The following is a 19,337-nucleotide window of genomic DNA, read 5'->3' as shown; positions in this document are numbered from 1 at the left end:
AGCGACATCATTTTTATTTTTTTTTTAAACAATTTATTAATATTAAAATAAATAAGAGAAAATAAAAAATTAACCGCATGTGTAAACGGTGTTCAAATCACACATGTGAAGTATCGCCACGTTCGTCAGAGTGAGAGCAATAATTCTAGCACTAGACCTCCTCTGTAACTCTAACTCTAACCTGGTAATCGGAAAAAAAATTTAAGCGTCACCTATGTCGTCATTCCACGAGTGCGTGCAATTATAAAGTGTGACATATTTGGTATCTATTTACTCGGCGTAACATTATCTTTCACATTATGCAAAAAATTTGGGCTAATTTTACTGTTTCATTTTTTTTTTTAATTCATGAAAGTGTCCCTTTTCCCAAAAAGTGGTGTTTAAAACACTGCTGCACAAATACTGTGTGACATAAAATATTGCAACAATCACCGTTTTATTCTCTAGAGTCTCTGCTAAAAAAATTATATATATAATGTTTGGGGGTTCCAAGTAATTTTCTAGCAAAAAATATGGGTTTTAACTTGTAAACACCAAATGTCAAAAATAGGCGTAGTCATGAAACGGTTAAATATTCTACACACAACGGCGGAGGATAGGATTGGGGGCGGAGCCAGCTCCGGAGAGGGGCGGGGCCTCGAGCGAGACTGTAGTAAGCGAGTGACGTCACAGAGGGGCAGAGCCGTTATAAACGCGCTGAGCTCAGAGAGGAATTAGTATGCAGCAAGCCGCCCACAGGAGCGGTTCAGTGTGTCTGCGCTCCGTCCAATGTAACAGCGTGATCCCAGATTACTATGTACAAGTACAGAATAGGTGGCAGGAAGCATTAGGAGGTAGGAGCGGACATCTTTAATGAGGCAAAGGACATCCCACAATACAGCAAAAGGTAGGAGATAGGACGACAGGGGCGGGGCCGGTTTAAACTAGAGGCGTAACTGCTCCGCCTACCCGGTACATATTGAAACCAGATTGGTGTGTTCAGGAGAATGGGCGGGACTGAGCGATCACATCCTGCTAAACTAACAAACACATGGGATTGAAGGGGGTGGGGCTTTGGCTAGAAAGAGGTGGGAACTGTATGTTCAAAATAAATGTTTAAAGAGGTAAGAAAAATAAACTCACATTAACCACGTATATTAACTGTGGGGCTGCGTCTCCTGTGAGCAGAATGATGTACAGGTACTTGATTCTGCACTTGTGGATCTGAGCGCTGTTTTGACTCGCTGCTGCTGTGATTAGAGACACCGAGAGCTAATCAGCTGCTTCAGCGGACCCCGATGTCCACCGGGCCCCTGATGATTGTTTGTTTCCAACAGAGGCCGAACAGTGGTATGGCGATGTAAACAAGCCCCCAGAGAGCCCCCCCTTAAGTCAGGGTCCCCGGAGAGCCCCCCCTTAAGTCAGGATCCCCAGAGAGCCCCCCTTACATCAGGGTCCCCAGAGAGCCCCCCATACATCAGGGTCCCCAGAGAGACCCTGACCCCCTCCTTATTTCAGGGTCCCCAGAGAGCCCCCTTACATCAGGGTCCCCAGAGAGCCCCCCATACATCAGGGTCCCCAGAGAGCCCCCCCATACATCAGGGTCCCCGGAGAGCCCCCCTTACATCAGGGTCCCCAGAGAGCCCCCCTTACATCAGGGTCCCCAGAGAGCCCCCCCTTACATCAGGGTCCACAGAGAACCACCCGTACATCAGGGCCCCCAGAGAGCCCCCCCATACATCAGGGTCCCCAGAGAGCCCCCCCATACATCAGGGTCCCCAGAGAGCCCCCCCATACATCAGGGTCCCCAGAGAGCCCCCCTTACATCAGGGTCCCCGGAGAGCCCCCCCATACATCAGGGTCCCCAGAGAGCCCCCCTTACATCAGGGTCCCCAGAGAGCCCCCCTTACATCAGGGTCCCCAGAGAGCCCCCCTACATCAGGGTCCCCAGAGAGCCCCCCCTTACATCAGGGTCCACAGAGAACCACCCATACATCAGGGCCCCCAGAGAGCCCCCCCATACATCAGGGTCCCCAGAGAGCCCCCCCATACATCAGGGTCCCCAGAGAGCCCCCCTTACATCAGGGTCCCCGGAGAGCCCCCCTTACATCAGGGTCCCCGGAGAGCCCCCCATACATCAGGGTCCCCAGAGAGCCCCCCTACATCAGGGTCCCCAGAGAGCCCCCCATACATCAGGGTCCCCAGAGAGCCCCCCTTACATCAGGGTCCCCAGAGAGCCCCCCCTTACATCAGGGACCCCAGAGAGCCCCCCCTTACATCAGGGCCCCCAGAGAGCCCCCCCATACATCAGGGTTCCCAAACTTAACCCCCCCCCAGAGGTTCCTCTGTGCCTGGCTGTCTGTGTACCTCCAACCCCCAGCATAGGGGGAGGTGGGAGATGGCGATCAGCAGCTCTATGGTGCCTGTGGACCACGGGATCTCCCTGGGGCTTGTAGTTCTCTTCCTGATTCTGTACAGTGGAGAGGGGAGGGGCCTCTGACCCGGGCAGCAGTTGGCAACAACGTACAAGCAGAGCGACTCACTTGTACACTGAAGAGTGAAACTTGCAGCTGCCCGGGTCAGAGGCCCCTCCTCTCTCCACTCTATACACTCTGATGGAGAAATACAAGCCCCAGGGAGATGGTGTGAGCACCATAGAGCTGCCGATCGCCACCTCCCACCACTGCATCCCAAACTGAAAGCCAGAGGTGCGGGGGGGTATGCTGTGTCTTGCCCCCTCCCCCCCACAGCGGCAGAATGGCAGGGCCTAGTCGACTGCAGCGACCCTGAAAGTTCCACCGCAGCACTGCTAGCAGCATCTCTTAGGACAGGGGTGTCCAAACTTTTTTCAAAGAGGGCCAGATTTGACGAAGTGAACATGCGCGAGGGCCGCTCGTTTTTCCTGACATTCTTTGAACCATTAAAATTCGGTCTGAGTGTGTCTGTCCGAGCACTAATACACGGCCCAACAAAAATTCTCTTGCCTTTGTTGCTCTCGTTCCCGACACACAGACGAATGCTCTGCTCTTTAGGGGTACCGTTAATTCTTAATGGTACCCCACACATTGGAAAATGTGAGGTTCTTTTGGTGCAGTGCAATTAAAAAAAAAAAGCATTTTTGTGGGTAGGGAAGCCCATTGAAATGAATAGGCTGCCCTACACACAGCAACACAGATGTGAACCAATGGCTTGTTCATATGTCAGGTTGAAGGGGGCAGTAAAACCACATGGTTAAGCTGTTTTTACAACTCCCAACTTCTCCCCCTTTAGCTGCAGAGGGAGCAGCTGGGGGTGTACACATGCTGTGGCTGCAGCTGGAGGTATACCCAGGGTGAATGGGCCTGCACTGCAATTACCCCGCAACTGTCGGGGTTGCACAGTTGCGGTATAGTGATGCTGAATTTACGGGCTTAAAACAGGTGTTGAGGAGGCAACATAATGCCTCTTTACTGCCTTTCAAATGCCTCTAAAAAGCGATATGTGCATGACCTGCTTTTCAGAGGAGCAGCAGTCCTGGCTGCTTTCACACACAAGCTCTACAAAAGCAGTTCTGATGGTACAAGAATAGGGGGGGGGGGGGGCAGGATTAAATGTAACATACACACAGACACATGCACACACATGCAGGCACATACACACATGCACACACACACATACAGACACATGCATACAGACACGTACAGAAACATGCACACACATATATACATACAGACAGACACTAGGGCTGGGGAAAAAATCAATTTAAATCTTGAATCGGGTGGAGAGGCCAAATCGATTCAAAATTTCGGCAAATCTATTTTTTCAATTTTTTTTTTTTATTTTATTTTTTTTTTAATTTCACCAGGACTGGCGCTGACACTGTGCCGGTCCTGAGAAGCTGCGGGCAGGAGTTTTTAGGCGCGGCCGCGGCTTTGGCCTAGTCCGCGAGGCTGGACGCCGCAGACTAGGCCGAAGCTACGGCCTTGCCTAAAAACTCCTGCCCGCAGCTCCTCGGGACCGTCGCGTTGTCCATCAAAAAAAAAAAAAAACTCGTTTTGAATTTTTTTTTTTTTTTTAAATTGCAGATTTTTTTTTTTTTAATCGCCCAACTCTAACAGACACACGCACACACATACAGACACATGCACAGGCACACACATACAAAACAAATGCATACACATACATACAGACACATGCACACACATACATATAGACACGTGTACACACATGCATACACATACATACAGACACATGCACACACATACATACATACAGACACGTGTATACACATGCATACACATACATACAGATATACATGCACACAAAAACAGACACATGCACACACACATACAGACACATACACACACACATACACACACATCCAGACACATGCATACACATACATACAGACACATGCATGCATACAGACACATATAGACACATGCACACACATACAGACACATGCACACACACACTCATACAGACACATAGACACACACACATGCCTACACATACATGCATACAGGCATACATACATATGCACATACACACATAAAGACACATACACACGCACACACAGACACATGCATACACATACATGCATACATACAGACACACGCACACACACATACAGACACACATGCAAAGACACATGAATAAAGCCCTTTTAAAACGAATCTAGCTTTTAGCACCGTACTGTTCCTTTCCAGCTTCTTCATTCAGCCGGGTACTGCACTGTAGGGGGAAGCAGAGAGCACAGCACACTCCCCTGCCCTTTACGTCCACTTTTGAGGCTGACAAGCTTCTCACAGTGCTGATGTACAGTTCGGCAGGGGATTGGGCTCATCTAACAGCCCTGATCCCTCGGCACACTGGTTCAGACAGGAGCTTCTCACGGGCCCCCTACTGGCCGCGGGCCCTCGGTCGGCGTCCTAATGACTGAATGGTCAGACCGCCTCTGTTGATATTATGTTTATTTGTAATTTTGAAGAATTATGGAACATTTCTTTAATACTTGGAGGATTATGAATGTATTATTGTGTGTGTGTATATATATATATATATATATATATATGTATATTCATTTACTTAAAGAATTGGGTTTCTTGTAATTGACTTATATTGAATTGGTAAATTATCACTGAATTTAATTATGCTTTTATATGTATATAAAAACCTCACTATCTGTATATATTTCTATCAGTATTAGCAATGCAGCGTCACTTCACTTCCACATTTCTATACACTATATGTAATTACAGTGACTAATTTGCTTCTATAAATTATTTATTCACTGATACCGTGGAAATATCACCAATTTATTATCACATGATTATAATTGTGAAGAGCATCAGCCAGCTGAAGGTGTCAGCTGAGCCATCGATGTCAGAGGCTTAAAGTTGAGAACTAATCGTCCCATGTGATGGTGCACACTTGAGCATAAAAGAAAATGGACAAGTAGAGTGCTGTGGGATGAGATGGACAAAGATGGCAAAGAATATGGAGAGGGGATCATATTTTCAGTGTACAGTGCTTTTGTTAACTCCACCGTGGCCGGTCCCAAGTCCATGCTGAGAAAGGAGGAGGGTTGAGGACTGGGTCATAAATACAGCCTTGTAGCAACATCAGCTAGCTGAATGTGTCGGCCGAGCCACCAATGTCAGAGGATTAAAGTTGAGAACTAGTGGTCACGTTTGATGGTGCACGGTCGAGCATGAAATAAGATGACGGCCTATTTAAATGCTGAGGAATCCCATTCTGCAGAGAATGGAAAGCAGCACATTATAAATGTGAACAGCATCAGCCAGCTGAACGTGTCGGCTGAGACACCAATGTCAGAGGCTTAAAGCGGAGAAACAGTGGTCCTGATTGATGGTGCACAGTCGAGCATGAAATAAGATGACGGCCTATTTAAATGCTGAGGAACCCCATTCTGCGGAGAATGGAAAGCAGCGCATCATTATAAATGTGAACGGCATCAGCCAGCTGAACGTGTCGGCTGAGCTATCAATGTCAGAGGCTTAAAGCAGAGAAATAGTGGTCCCGTTTGATGGGGCACGGTCGAGCATGAAATAAGATGACGGCCTATTTAAATGCTGAGGAACCCCATTCTGCGGAGAATGGAAAGCAGCACATTATAAATGTGAACAGCATCAGCCAGCTGAACGTGTCGGCTGAGGCATCAATATCAGAGGCTTAAAGTTGTGAACTAGTGGTCCCGTTTGATGGTGCACGGTCGAGCATGAAATAAGATGACGGCCTATTTAAATGCTGAGGAACCCCATTCTGCGGAGAATGGAAAGCAGCGCATCATTATAAATGTGAATGGTATCAGCCAGCTGAACGTGTCGGCTGAGCCATCATTGTCAGAGGCTCAAAGCGGAGAACTAGTGGTCCCGTTTGATGGTGCATGGTCGAGCATGAAATAAGATGACGGCCTATTTAAATGCTGAGGAACCCCATTCTGCGGAGAATGGAAAGCAGCGCATCATTATAAATGTGAACGGCATCAGCCAGCTGAACGTGTCGGCTGAGCTATCAATGTCAGAGGCTTAAAGCAGAGAAATAGTGGTCCCGTTTGATGGGGCACGGTCGAGCATGAAATAAGATGACGGCCTATTTAAATGCTGAGGAACCCCATTCTGCGGAGAATGGAAAGCAGCACATTATAAATGTGAACAGCATCAGCCAGCTGAACGTGTCGGCTGAGGCATCAATATCAGAGGCTTAAAGTTGTGAACTAGTGGTCCCGTTTGATGGTGCACGGTCGAGCATGAAATAAGATGACGGCCTATTTAAATGCTGAGGAACCCCATTCTGCGGAGAATGGAAAGCAGCGCATCATTATAAATGTGAATGGTATCAGCCAGCTGAACGTGTCGGCTGAGCCATCATTGTCAGAGGCTCAAAGCGGAGAACTAGTGGTCCCGTTTGATGGTGCATGGTCGAGCATGAAATAAGATGACGGCCTATTTAAATGCTGAGGAACCCCATTCTGCGGAGAATGGAAAGCAGCGCATCATTATAAATGTGAACGGCATCAGCCAGCTGAACGTGTCGGCTGAGCTATCAATGTCAGAGGCTTAAAGCAGAGAAATAGTGGTCCCGTTTGATGGGGCACGGTCGAGCATGAAATAAGATGACGGCCTATTTAAATGCTGAGGAACCCCATTCTGCGGAGAATGGAAAGCAGCACATTATAAATGTGAACAGCATCAGCCAGCTGAACGTGTCGGCTGAGGCATCAATATCAGAGGCTTAAAGTTGTGAACTAGTGGTCCCGTTTGATGGTGCACGGTCGAGCATGAAATAAGATGACGGCCTATTTAAATGCTGAGGAACCCCATTCTGCGGAGAATGGAAAGCAGCGCATCATTATAAATGTGAATGGTATCAGCCAGCTGAACGTGTCGGCTGAGCCATCATTGTCAGAGGCTCAAAGCGGAGAACTAGTGGTCCCGTTTGATGGTGCATGGTCGAGCATGAAATAAGATGACGGCCTATTTAAATGCTGAGGAACCCCATTCTGCGGAGAATGGAAAGCAGCGCATCATTATAAATGTGAACGGCATCAGCCAGCTGAACGTGTCGGCTGAGCTATCAATGTCAGAGGCTTAAAGCAGAGAAATAGTGGTCCCGTTTGATGGGGCACGGTCGAGCATGAAATAAGATGACGGCCTATTTAAATGCTGAGGAACCCCATTCTGCGGAGAATGGAAAGCAGCACATTATAAATGTGAACAGCATCAGCCAGCTGAACGTGTCGGCTGAGGCATCAATATCAGAGGCTTAAAGTTGTGAACTAGTGGTCCCGTTTGATGGTGCACGGTCGAGCATGAAATAAGATGACGGCCTATTTAAATGCTGAGGAACCCCATTCTGTGGAGAATGGAAAGCAGCACATCATTATAAATGTGAACGGTATCAGCCAGCTGAACGTGTCGGCTGAGCTATCAATGTCAGAGGCTTAAAGTTGTAAACTAGTGGTCCCGTTTGATGGTGCACGGTTGAGCATGAAATAAGATGACGGCCTATTTAAATGCTGAGGAACTCCATTCTGTGGAGAATGGAAAGCAACACATTATAAATGTGAACAGCATTAGCCAGCTGAACGTGTCGGCTGAGCCATCCATATCAGAGGCTTAAATCTGGGAACTAGTGGTCACGTTTGATGGTGCATGCTCGAGCATAATGAAAAGGGACTATTTAATTGCTGAGGAACCCCATTCTGCGGAGAATGGAAAGCAGCACATCATTATAAATGTGAACGGTATCAGCCAGCTGAACGTGTCGGCTGAGCTATCAATGTCAGAGGCTTAAAGTTGTAAACTAGTGGTCCCGTTTGATGGTGCACGGTCAAGCATGAAATAAGATGACGGCCTATTTAAATGCTGAGGAACCCCATTCTGCGGAGAATGGAAAGCAGCACATTATAAATGTGAACGGCATCAGCCAGCTGATGTGTCGGCTGAGCCATCAATGTCAGAGGCTTAAAGCGTATAAATAGTGGTCCTGTTTGATGGTGCATGGTTGAGCATGAAATAAGATGACGGCCTATTTAAATGCTGAGGAACCCCATTCTGCGGAGAATGGAAAGCAGCACATCATTATAAATGTGAACAGCATCAGCCAGCTGAACGTGTCGGCTGAACCATCATTGTCAGAGGCTCAAAGCGGAGAACTAGTGGTCACGTTTGATGGTGCACGGTCGAGCATGAATTAAGATGACGGCCTATTTAAATGCTGAGGAACCCCATTCTGCGGAGAATGGAAAGCAGCACATCATTATAAATGTGAACAGCATCAGCCAGCTGAACGTGTCGGCTGAGCCATCAATATCAGAGGCTTAAAGTTGTGAACTAGTGGTCCCGTTTGATGGTGCACGGTCGAGCATGAAATAAGATGACGGCCTATTTAAATGCTGAGGAACCCCATTCTGCGGAGAATGGAAAGCAGCACATCATTATAAATGTGAACAGCATCAGCCAGCTGAACGTGTCGGCTGAACCATCATTGTCAGAGGCTCAAAGCGGAGAACTAGTGGTCCCGTTTGATGGTGCACGGTCGAGCATGAAATAAGATGACGGCCTATTTAAATGCTGAGGAACCCCATTCTGCGGAGAATGGAAAGCAGCACATCATTATAAATGTGAACGGTATCAGCCAGCTGAACGTGTCGGCTGAGCCATCATTGTCAGAGGCTCAAAGCGGAGAACTAGTGGTCACGTTTGATGGTGCAAGGTCGAGCATGAAATAAGATGATGGCCTATTTAAATGCTGAGGAACCCCATTCTGCGGAGAATGGAAAGCAGCGCATCATTATAAATGTGAACGGCATCAGCCAGCTGAACGTGTCGGCTGAGCTATCAATGTCAGAGGCTTAAAGCAGAGAAATAGAGGTCCCGTTTGATGGGGCACGGTCGAGCATGAAATAAGATGACGGCCTATTTAAATGCTGAGGAACCCCATTCTGTGGAGAATGGAAAGCAGCACATCATTATAAATGTGAACGGTATCAGCCAGCTGAACGTGTCGGCTGAGCTATCAATGTCAGAGGCTTAAAGTTGTAAACTAGTGGTCCCGTTTGATGGTGCACGGTTGAGCATGAAATAAGATGACGGCCTATTTAAATGCTGAGGAACTCCATTCTGCGGAGAATGGAAAGCAGCACATTATAAATGTGAACAGCATCAGCCAGCTGAACGTGTCGGCTGAGCCATCCATATCAGAGGCTTAAATCTGGGAACTAGTGGTCACGTTTGATGGTGCATGCTCGAGCATAATGAAAAGGGACTATTTAATTGCTGAGGAACCCCATTCTGCGGAGAATGGAAAGCAGCACATCATTATAAATATGAACGTTATCAGCCAGCTGAACGTGTCGGCTGAGCTATCAATGTCAGAGGCTTAAAGTTGTAAACTAGTGGTCCCGTTTGATGGTGCACGGTCAAGCATGAAATAAGATGACGGCCTATTTAAATGCTGAGGAACCCCATTCTGCGGAGAATGGAAAGCAGAACATTATAAATGTGAACAGCATCAGCCAGCTGATGTGTCGGCTGAGCCATCAATGTCAGAGGCTTAAAGTTGTGAAATAGTGGTCCCGTTTGATGGTGCACGGTTGAGCATGAAATAAGATGACGGCCTATTTAAATGCCGAGGAACCCCATTCTGCGGAGAATGGAAAGCAGCACATTATAAATGTGAACAGCATCAGCCAGCTGAACGTGTCGTCTGAACCATCAATGTCAGAGGCTTAAAGTTGTGAACTAGTGGTCCCGTTTGATGGTGCACGGTCGAGCATGAAATAAGATGATGGCCTATTTAAATGCTGAGGAACCCCATTCTGCGGAGAATGGAAAGCAGCACATCATTATAAATGTGAACGGCATCAGCCAGCTGAACGTGTCGGCTGAACCATCAATATCAGAGGCTTAAAGTTGTGAACTAGTGGTCCCATTTGATGGTGCACGGTCGAGCATGAAATAAGATGATGGCCTATTTAAATGCTGAGGAACCCCATTCTGCGGAGAATGGAAAGCAGGACAACATTATAAATGTGAACAGCATCAGACAGCTGAACGTGTCGGCTGAACCATCAATATCAGAGGCTTAAAGTTGTGAACTAGTGGTCCCGTTTGATGGTGCACGGTCGAGCATGAAATAAGATGACGGCCTATTTAAATGCTGAGGAACCCCATTCTGCGGAGAATGGAAAGCAGCACATCATTATAAATGTGAACGGTATCAGCCTGCTGAACGTGTCGGCTGAGCCATCCATATCAGAGGCTTAAATCTGGGAACTAGTGGTCACGTTTGATGGTGCATGCTCGAGCATAATGAAAAGGGACTATTTAATTGCTGAGGAACCCCATTCTGCGGAGAATGGAAAGCAGCGCATCATTATAAATGTGAACGGCATCAGCCAGCTGAACATGTCGGCTGAGCCATCATTGTCAGAGGCTCAAAGCGGAGAACTAGTGGTCACGTTTGATGGTGCACGGTCGAGCATGAAATAAGATGATGATCTATTTAAATGCTGAGGAACCCCATTCTGCGGAGAATGGAAAGCAGCACATCATTATAAATGTGAACGCCATTAGCCAGCTGAACGTGTCGGCTGAACCATCAATGTCAGAGGCTTAAAGCGTATAAATAGTGGTCCAGTTTGATGGTGCACGGTCGAGCATGATATAAGATGATGGCCTATTTAAATGCTGAGGAACCCCATTCTGCGGAGAATGGAAAGCAACACATCATTATAAATGTGAACGGTATCAGCCAGCTGAACGTGTCGGCTGAGCCATCAATGTCAGAGGCTTAATGTTGTGAACTAGTGGTCCCGTTTGATGGTGCACGGTTGAGCATGAAATAAGATGACGGCCTATTTAAATGCTGAGGAACCCCATTCTATGGAGAATGGAAAGCAGCACATTATAAATGTGAACAGCATCAGCCAGCTGAACGTGTCGGCTGAACCATCAATGTCAGAGGCTTAAAGTTGTGAAATAGTGGTCCCGTTTGATGGTGCACGGTTGAGCATGAAATAAGATGACGGCCTATTTAAATGCTGAGGAACCCCATTCTGCGGAGAATGGAAAGCAGCGCATCATTATAAATGTGAATGGCATCAGCCAGCTGAACGTGTCGGCTGAGCCATCCATATCAGAGGCTTAAATCTGGGAACTAGTGGTCACGTTTGATGGTGCATGCTCGAGCATAATGAAAAGGGACTATTTAATTGCTGAGGAACCCCATTCTGCGGAGAATGGAAAGCAGCACATTATAAATGTGAACAGCATCAGCCAGCTGAACGTGTCGGCTGAACCATCATTGTCAGAGGCTCAAAGCGGAGAACTAGTGGTCACGTTTGATGGTGCACGGTCGAGCATGAATTAAGATGACGGCCTATTTAAATGCTGAGGAACCCCATTCTGCGGAGAATGGAAAGCAGCACATCATTATAAATGTGAACAGCATCAGCCAGCTGAACGTGTCGGCTGAGCCATCAATATCAGAGGCTTAAAGTTGTGAACTAGTGGTCCCGTTTGATGGTGCACGGTCGAGCATGAAATAAGATGACGGCCTATTTAAATGCTGAGGAACCCCATTCTGCGGAGAATGGAAAGCAGCACATCATTATAAATGTGAACAGCATCAGCCAGCTGAACGTGTCGGCTGAACCATCATTGTCAGAGGCTCAAAGCGGAGAACTAGTGGTCCCGTTTGATGGTGCACGGTCGAGCATGAAATAAGATGACGGCCTATTTAAATGCTGAGGAACCCCATTCTGCGGAGAATGGAAAGCAGCACATCATTATAAATGTGAACGGTATCAGCCAGCTGAACGTGTCGGCTGAGCCATCATTGTCAGAGGCTCAAAGCGGAGAACTAGTGGTCACGTTTGATGGTGCAAGGTCGAGCATGAAATAAGATGATGGCCTATTTAAATGCTGAGGAACCCCATTCTGCGGAGAATGGAAAGCAGCGCATCATTATAAATGTGAACGGCATCAGCCAGCTGAACGTGTCGGCTGAGCTATCAATGTCAGAGGCTTAAAGCAGAGAAATAGAGGTCCCGTTTGATGGGGCACGGTCGAGCATGAAATAAGATGACGGCCTATTTAAATGCTGAGGAACCCCATTCTGTGGAGAATGGAAAGCAGCACATCATTATAAATGTGAACGGTATCAGCCAGCTGAACGTGTCGGCTGAGCTATCAATGTCAGAGGCTTAAAGTTGTAAACTAGTGGTCCCGTTTGATGGTGCACGGTTGAGCATGAAATAAGATGACGGCCTATTTAAATGCTGAGGAACTCCATTCTGCGGAGAATGGAAAGCAGCACATTATAAATGTGAACAGCATCAGCCAGCTGAACGTGTCGGCTGAGCCATCCATATCAGAGGCTTAAATCTGGGAACTAGTGGTCACGTTTGATGGTGCATGCTCGAGCATAATGAAAAGGGACTATTTAATTGCTGAGGAACCCCATTCTGCGGAGAATGGAAAGCAGCACATCATTATAAATATGAACGTTATCAGCCAGCTGAACGTGTCGGCTGAGCTATCAATGTCAGAGGCTTAAAGTTGTAAACTAGTGGTCCCGTTTGATGGTGCACGGTCAAGCATGAAATAAGATGACGGCCTATTTAAATGCTGAGGAACCCCATTCTGCGGAGAATGGAAAGCAGAACATTATAAATGTGAACAGCATCAGCCAGCTGATGTGTCGGCTGAGCCATCAATGTCAGAGGCTTAAAGTTGTGAAATAGTGGTCCCGTTTGATGGTGCACGGTTGAGCATGAAATAAGATGACGGCCTATTTAAATGCCGAGGAACCCCATTCTGCGGAGAATGGAAAGCAGCACATTATAAATGTGAACAGCATCAGCCAGCTGAACGTGTCGGCTGAACCATCAATATCAGAGGCTTAAAGTTGTGAACTAGTGGTCCAGTTTGATGGGGCACGGTCGAGCATGATATAAGATGACGGCCTATTTAAATGCTGAGGAACCCCATTCTGCGGAGAATGGAAAGCAGCGCATCATTATAAATGTGAACGGCATCAGCCAGCTGAACGTGTCGGCTGAGCCATCAATGTCAGAGGCTTAAAGCAGAGAAATAGTGGTCCCGTTTGATGGTGCACCTTCGAGCATGAAATAAGATGACGGCTTATTTAAATGCTGAGGAACCCCATTCTGCGGAGAATGGAAAGCAGCACATCATTATAAATGTGAACAGCATTAGCCAGCTGAACGTGTCGGCTGAACCATCAATGTCAGAGGCTTATAGTTGTGAAATAGTGGTCCCGTTTGATGGTGCACGGTTGAGCATGAAATAAGATGACGGCCTATTTAAATGCTGAGGAACCCCATTCTGCGGGGAATGGAAAGCAGCACATTATAAATGTGAACAGCATCAGCCAGCTGAACGTGTCGGCTGAGCCAACAAAGTCAGAGGCTTAAAGCGTATAAATAGTGTTCCTGTTTGATGGTGCACGGTTGAGCATGAAATAAGATGACGGCCTATTTTAATGCTGAGGAACCCCATTCTGCGGAGAATGGAAAGCAGCACATCATTATAAATGTGAACGGTATCAGCCAGCTGAACGTGTCGGCTGAACCATCAATGTCAGAGGCTTAAAGCGTATAAATAGTGGTCCTGTTTGATGGTGCACGGTTGAGCATGAAATAAGATGACGGCCTATTTAATTGCTGAGGAACCCCATTCTGCGGAGAATGGAAAGCAGCGCATCATTATAAATGTGAACGGTATCAGCCAGCTGAACGTGTCGGCTGAGCTATCAATGTCAGAGGCTTAAAGTTGTAAACTAGTGGTCCCGTTTGGTGGTGCACGGTCGAGCATGAAATAAGATGACGGCCTATTTAAATGCTGAGGAACCCCATTCTGCGGAGAATGGAAAGCAGCGCATCATTATAAATGTGAACGGCATCAGCCAGCTGAACGTGTCGGCTGAGCCATCAATGTCAGAGGCTTAAAGCAGAGAAATAGTGGTCCCGTTTGATGGTGCACGGTTGAGCATGAAATAAGATGACGGCCTATTTAAATGCTAAAGGGAACCCCATTCTGCAGAGAATGGAAAGCAGCACATTATAAATGTGAACAGCATCAGCCAGCTGAACGTGTCGGCTGAACCATCAATATCAGAGGCTTAAAGTTGTGAACTAGTGGTCCCGTTTGATGGTGCACGGTCAAGCATGAAATAAGATGACGGCCTATTTAAATGCTGAGGAACCCCATTCTGCGGAGAATGGAAAGCAGCGCATCATTATAAATGTGAAAAGCATCAGCCAGCTGAACGTGTCGGCTGAGCCATCCATATCAGAGGCTTAAATCTGGGAACTAGTGGTCACGTCTGATGGTGCATGCTCGAGCATAATGAAAAGGGACTATTTAATTGCTGAGGAACCCCATTCTGCGGAGAATGGAAAGCAGCACATCATTATAAATGTGAACGGCATTAGCCAGCTGAACGTGTCGGCTGAACCATCAATGTCAGAGGCTTAAAGTTGTGAACTAGTGGTCCCGTTTGATGGTGCACGGTTGAGCATGAAATAAGATGACGGCCTATTTAAATGCTGAGGAACCCCATTCTGCGGAGAATGGAAAGCAGCGCATCATTATAAATGTGAACGGCATCAGCCAGCTGAACATGTCGGCTGAGCCATCATTGTCAGAGGCTCAAAGCGGAGAACTAGTGGTCACGTTTGATGGTGCACGGTCGAGCATGAAATAAGATGATGGCCTATTTAAATGCTGAGGAACCCCATTCTGCGGAGAATGGAAAGCAGCACATTATAAATGTGAACAGCATCAGCCAGCTGAACGTGTCGGCTGAGCCATCAATGTCAGAGGCTTAAAGCGTATAAATAGTGGTCCTGTTTGATGGTGCACGGTTGAGCATGAAATAAGATGACGGCCTATTTAAATGCTGAGGAACCCCATTCTGCGGAGAATGGAAAGCAGCACATCATTATAAATGTGAACGGTATCAGCCTGCTGAACGTGTCGCCTGAACCATCAATGTCAGAGGCTCAAAGCGGAGAACTAGTGGTCACGTTTGATGGTGCACGGTCGAGCATGAATTAAGATGACGGCCTATTTAAATGCTGAGGAACCCCATTCTGCGGAGAATGGAAAGCAGCACATTATAAATGTGAACAGCATCAGCCAGCTGAACGTGTCGGCTGAACCATCAATATCAGAGGCTTAAAGTTGTGAACTAGTGGTCCCGTTTGATGGTGCACGGTCGAGCATGAAATAAGATGACGGCCTATTTAAATGCTGAGGAACCCCATTCTGCGGAGAATGGAAAGCAGCGCATCATTATAAATGTGAACGGCATCAGCCAGCTGAACGTGTCGGCTGAGCCATCCATATCAGAGGCTTAAATCTGGGAACTAGTGGTCACGTTTGATGGTGCATGCTCGAGCATAATGAAAAGGGACTATTTAATTGCTGAGGAACCCCATTCTGCGGAGAATGGAAAGCAGCACATTATAAATGTGAACAGCAGCAGCCAGCTGAACGTGTCAGCTGAACCATCAATGTCAGAGGCTTAAAGCAGAGAAATAGTGGTCCCGTTTGATGGTGCACGGTCGAGCATGAAATAAGATGACGGCTTATTTAAATGCTGAGGAACCCCATTCTGCGGAGAATGGAAAGCAGCACATCATTATAAATGTGAACGGCATTAGCCAGCTGAACGTGTCGGCTGAACCATCAATTTCAGAGGCTTAAAGTTGTGAACTAGTGGTCCCGTTTGATGGTGCACGGTTGAGCATGAAATAAGATGACGGCCTATTTAAATGCTGAGGAACCCCATTCTGCGGAGAATGGAAAGCAGCACATTATAAATGTGAACAGCATCAGCCAGCTGAACGTGTCGGCTGAGCCATCAATGTCAGAGGCTTAAAGCGTATAAATAGTGGTCCTGTTTGATGGTGCACGGTTGAGCATGAAATAAGATGACGGCCTATTTAAATGCTGAGGAACCCCATTCTGCGGAGAATGGAAAGCAGCACATTATAAATGTGAACAGCATCAGCCAGCTGAACGTGTCGGCTGAACCATCAATATCAGAGGCTTAAAGTTGTGAACTAGTGGTCCCGTTTGATGGTGCACGGTCGAGCATGAAATAAGATGACGGCCTATTTAAATGCTGAGGAAACCCATTCTGCGGAGAATCGAAAGCAGCACATCATTATAAATGTGAACAGCATCAGCCAGCTGAACGTGTCGGCTGAACCATCAATGTCAGAGGCTTAAAGTTGTGAGCTAGTGGTCCCTTTTGATGGTGCACGGTCGAGCATGAAATAAGATGACGGCCTATTTAAATGCTGAGGAACCCCATTCTGCGGAGAATGGAAAGCAGCGCATCATTATAAATGTGAACGGTATCAGCCAGCTGAACGTGTCGGCTGAGCCATCAATGTCAGAGGCTCAAAGCGGAGAACTAGTGGTCACGTTTGATGGTGCACGGTCGAGCATGAATTAAGATGACGGCCTATTTAAATGCTGAGGAACCCCATTCTGCGGAGAATGGAAAGCAGCACATCATTATAAATGTGAACGGTATCAGCCAGCTGAACGTGTCGGCTGAGCTATCAATGTCAGAGGCTTAAAGTTGTAAACTAGTGGTCCCGTTTGGTGGTGCACGGTCGAGCATGAAATAAGATGACGGCCTATTTAAATGCTGAGGAATCCCATTCTGCAGAGAATGGAAAGCAGCACATTATAAATGTGAACAGCATCAGCCAGCTGAACGTGTCGGCTGAGACACCAATGTCAGAGGCTTAAAGCGGAGAAACAGTGGTCCTGATTGATGGTGCACAGTCGAGCATGAAATAAGATGACGGCCTATTTAAATGCTGAGGAACCCCATTCTGCGGAGAATGGAAAGCAGCACATTATAAATGTGAACAGCATCAGCCAGCTGAACGTGTCGGCTGAGCCATCCATATCAGAGGCTTAAATCTGGGAACTAGTGGTCACGTTTGATGGTGCATGCTCGAGCATAATGAAAAGGGACTATTTAATTGCTGAGGAACCCCATTCTGCGGAGAATGGAAAGCAGCACATCATTATAAATGTGAACGGTATCAGCCAGCTGAACGTGTCGGCTGAGCTATCAATGTCAGAGGCTTAAAGTTGTAAACTAGTGGTCCCGTTTGATGGTGCATGGTCAAGCATGAAATAAGATGACGGCCTATTTAAATGCTGAGGAACCTCATTCTGCGGAGAATGGAAAGCAGCACATTATAAATGTGAACGGCATCAGCCAGCTGAACGTGTCGGCTGAGCCAACAAAGTCAGAGGCTTAAAGCGTATAAATAGTGGTCCTGTTTGATGGTGCACGGTTGAGCATGAAATAAGATGATGGCCTATTTAAATGCTGAGGAACCCCATTCTGCGGAGAATGGAAAGCAGCACATCATTATAAATGTGAACAGCATCAGACAGCTGAACGTGTCGGCTGAACGATCAATATCAGAGGCTTAAAGTTGTGAACTAGTGGTCCCGTTTGATGGTGCACGGTCGAGCATGAAATAAGATGATGGCCTATTTAAATGCTGAGGAACCCCATTCTGCGGAGAATGGAAAGCAGCACAACATTATAAATGTGAACAGCATCAGACAGCTGAACGTGTCGGCTGAACCATCAATATCAGAGGCTTAAAGTTGTGAACTAGTGGTCCCGTTTAATGGTGCACGGTCGAGCATGAAATAAGATGACGGCCTATTTAAATGCTGAGGAACCCCATTCTGCGGAGAATGGAAAGCAGCACATCATTATAAATGTGAACAGCATCAGCCAGCTGAACGTGTCGGCTGAACCATCAATATCAGAGGCTTAAAGTTGTGAACTAGTGGTCCTTTTTGATGGTGCACGGTTGAGCATGAAATAAGATGACGGCCTATTTAAATGCTGAGGAACCCCATTCTGCGGAGAATGGAAAGCAGCACATCATTATAAATGTGAACGGTATCAGCCTGCTGAACGTGTCGGCTGAGCCATCCATATCAGAGGCTTAAATCTGGGAACTAGTGGTCACGTTTGATGGTGCATGCTCGAGCATAATGAAAAGGGACTATTTAATTGCTGAGGAACCCCATTCTGCGGAGAATGGAAAGCAGCGCATCATTATAAATGTGAACGGCATCAGCCAGCTGAACGTGTCGGCTGAGCCATCAATGTCAGAGGCTTAAAGCAGAGAAATAGTGGTCCCGTTTGATGGTGCACCTTCGAGCATGAAATAAGATGACGGCTTATTTAAATGCTGAGGAACCCCATTCTGCGGAGAATGGAAAGCAGCACATCATTATAAATGTGAACAGCATTAGCCAGCTGAACGTGTCGGCTGAACCATCAATGTCAGAGGCTTATAGTTGTGAAATAGTGGTCCCGTTTGATGGTGCACGGTTGAGCATGAAATAAAATGACGGCCTATTTAAATGCTGAGGAACCCCATTCTGCGGGGAATGGAAAGCAGCACATTATAAATGTGAACAGCATCAGCCAGCTGAACGTGTCGGCTGAGCCAACAAAGTCAGAGGCTTAAAGCGTATAAATAGTGTTCCTGTTTGATGGTGCACGGTTGAGCATGAAATAAGATGACGGCCTATTTTAATGCTGAGGAACCCCATTCTGCGGAGAATGGAAAGCAGCACATCATTATAAATGTGAACGGTATCAGCCAGCTGAACGTGTCGGCTGAACCATCAATGTCAGAGGCTTAAAGCGTATAAATAGTGGTCCTGTTTGATGGTGCACGGTTGAGCATGAAATAAGATGACGGCCTATTTAATTGCTGAGGAACCCCATTCTGCGGAGAATGGAAAGCAGCGCATCATTAT

General features: G+C 46.9%; 1 long non-coding RNA gene across 1 annotated transcript in view; it reads left to right on the top strand.

Moving 5' to 3' along the window:
- Window positions 1-732: 732 nt before the first annotated feature.
- Window positions 733-19,337, top strand: part of LOC143957088 (uncharacterized) — an 86,483-nt gene continuing 67,878 nt past the window's right edge. Inside the window, exon 1 of the long non-coding RNA XR_013270053.1 lies at window positions 733-886. This is a non-coding gene — a long non-coding RNA (uncharacterized LOC143957088). The remainder of the gene's footprint in view (window positions 887-19,337) is intronic.

The sequence above is a fragment of the Lithobates pipiens genome, unplaced genomic scaffold, assembly GCF_037356315.1.
Source record: "Lithobates pipiens isolate NorthernLeopardFrog02 unplaced genomic scaffold, aLitPip1_a1.2 Scaffold_51, whole genome shotgun sequence".
Taxonomy (NCBI): Eukaryota; Metazoa; Chordata; class Amphibia; order Anura; family Ranidae; genus Lithobates; species Lithobates pipiens.
Note: the sequence above shows the minus strand (reverse complement) of the source record. Positions and strands in the feature narration are given on the sequence as shown.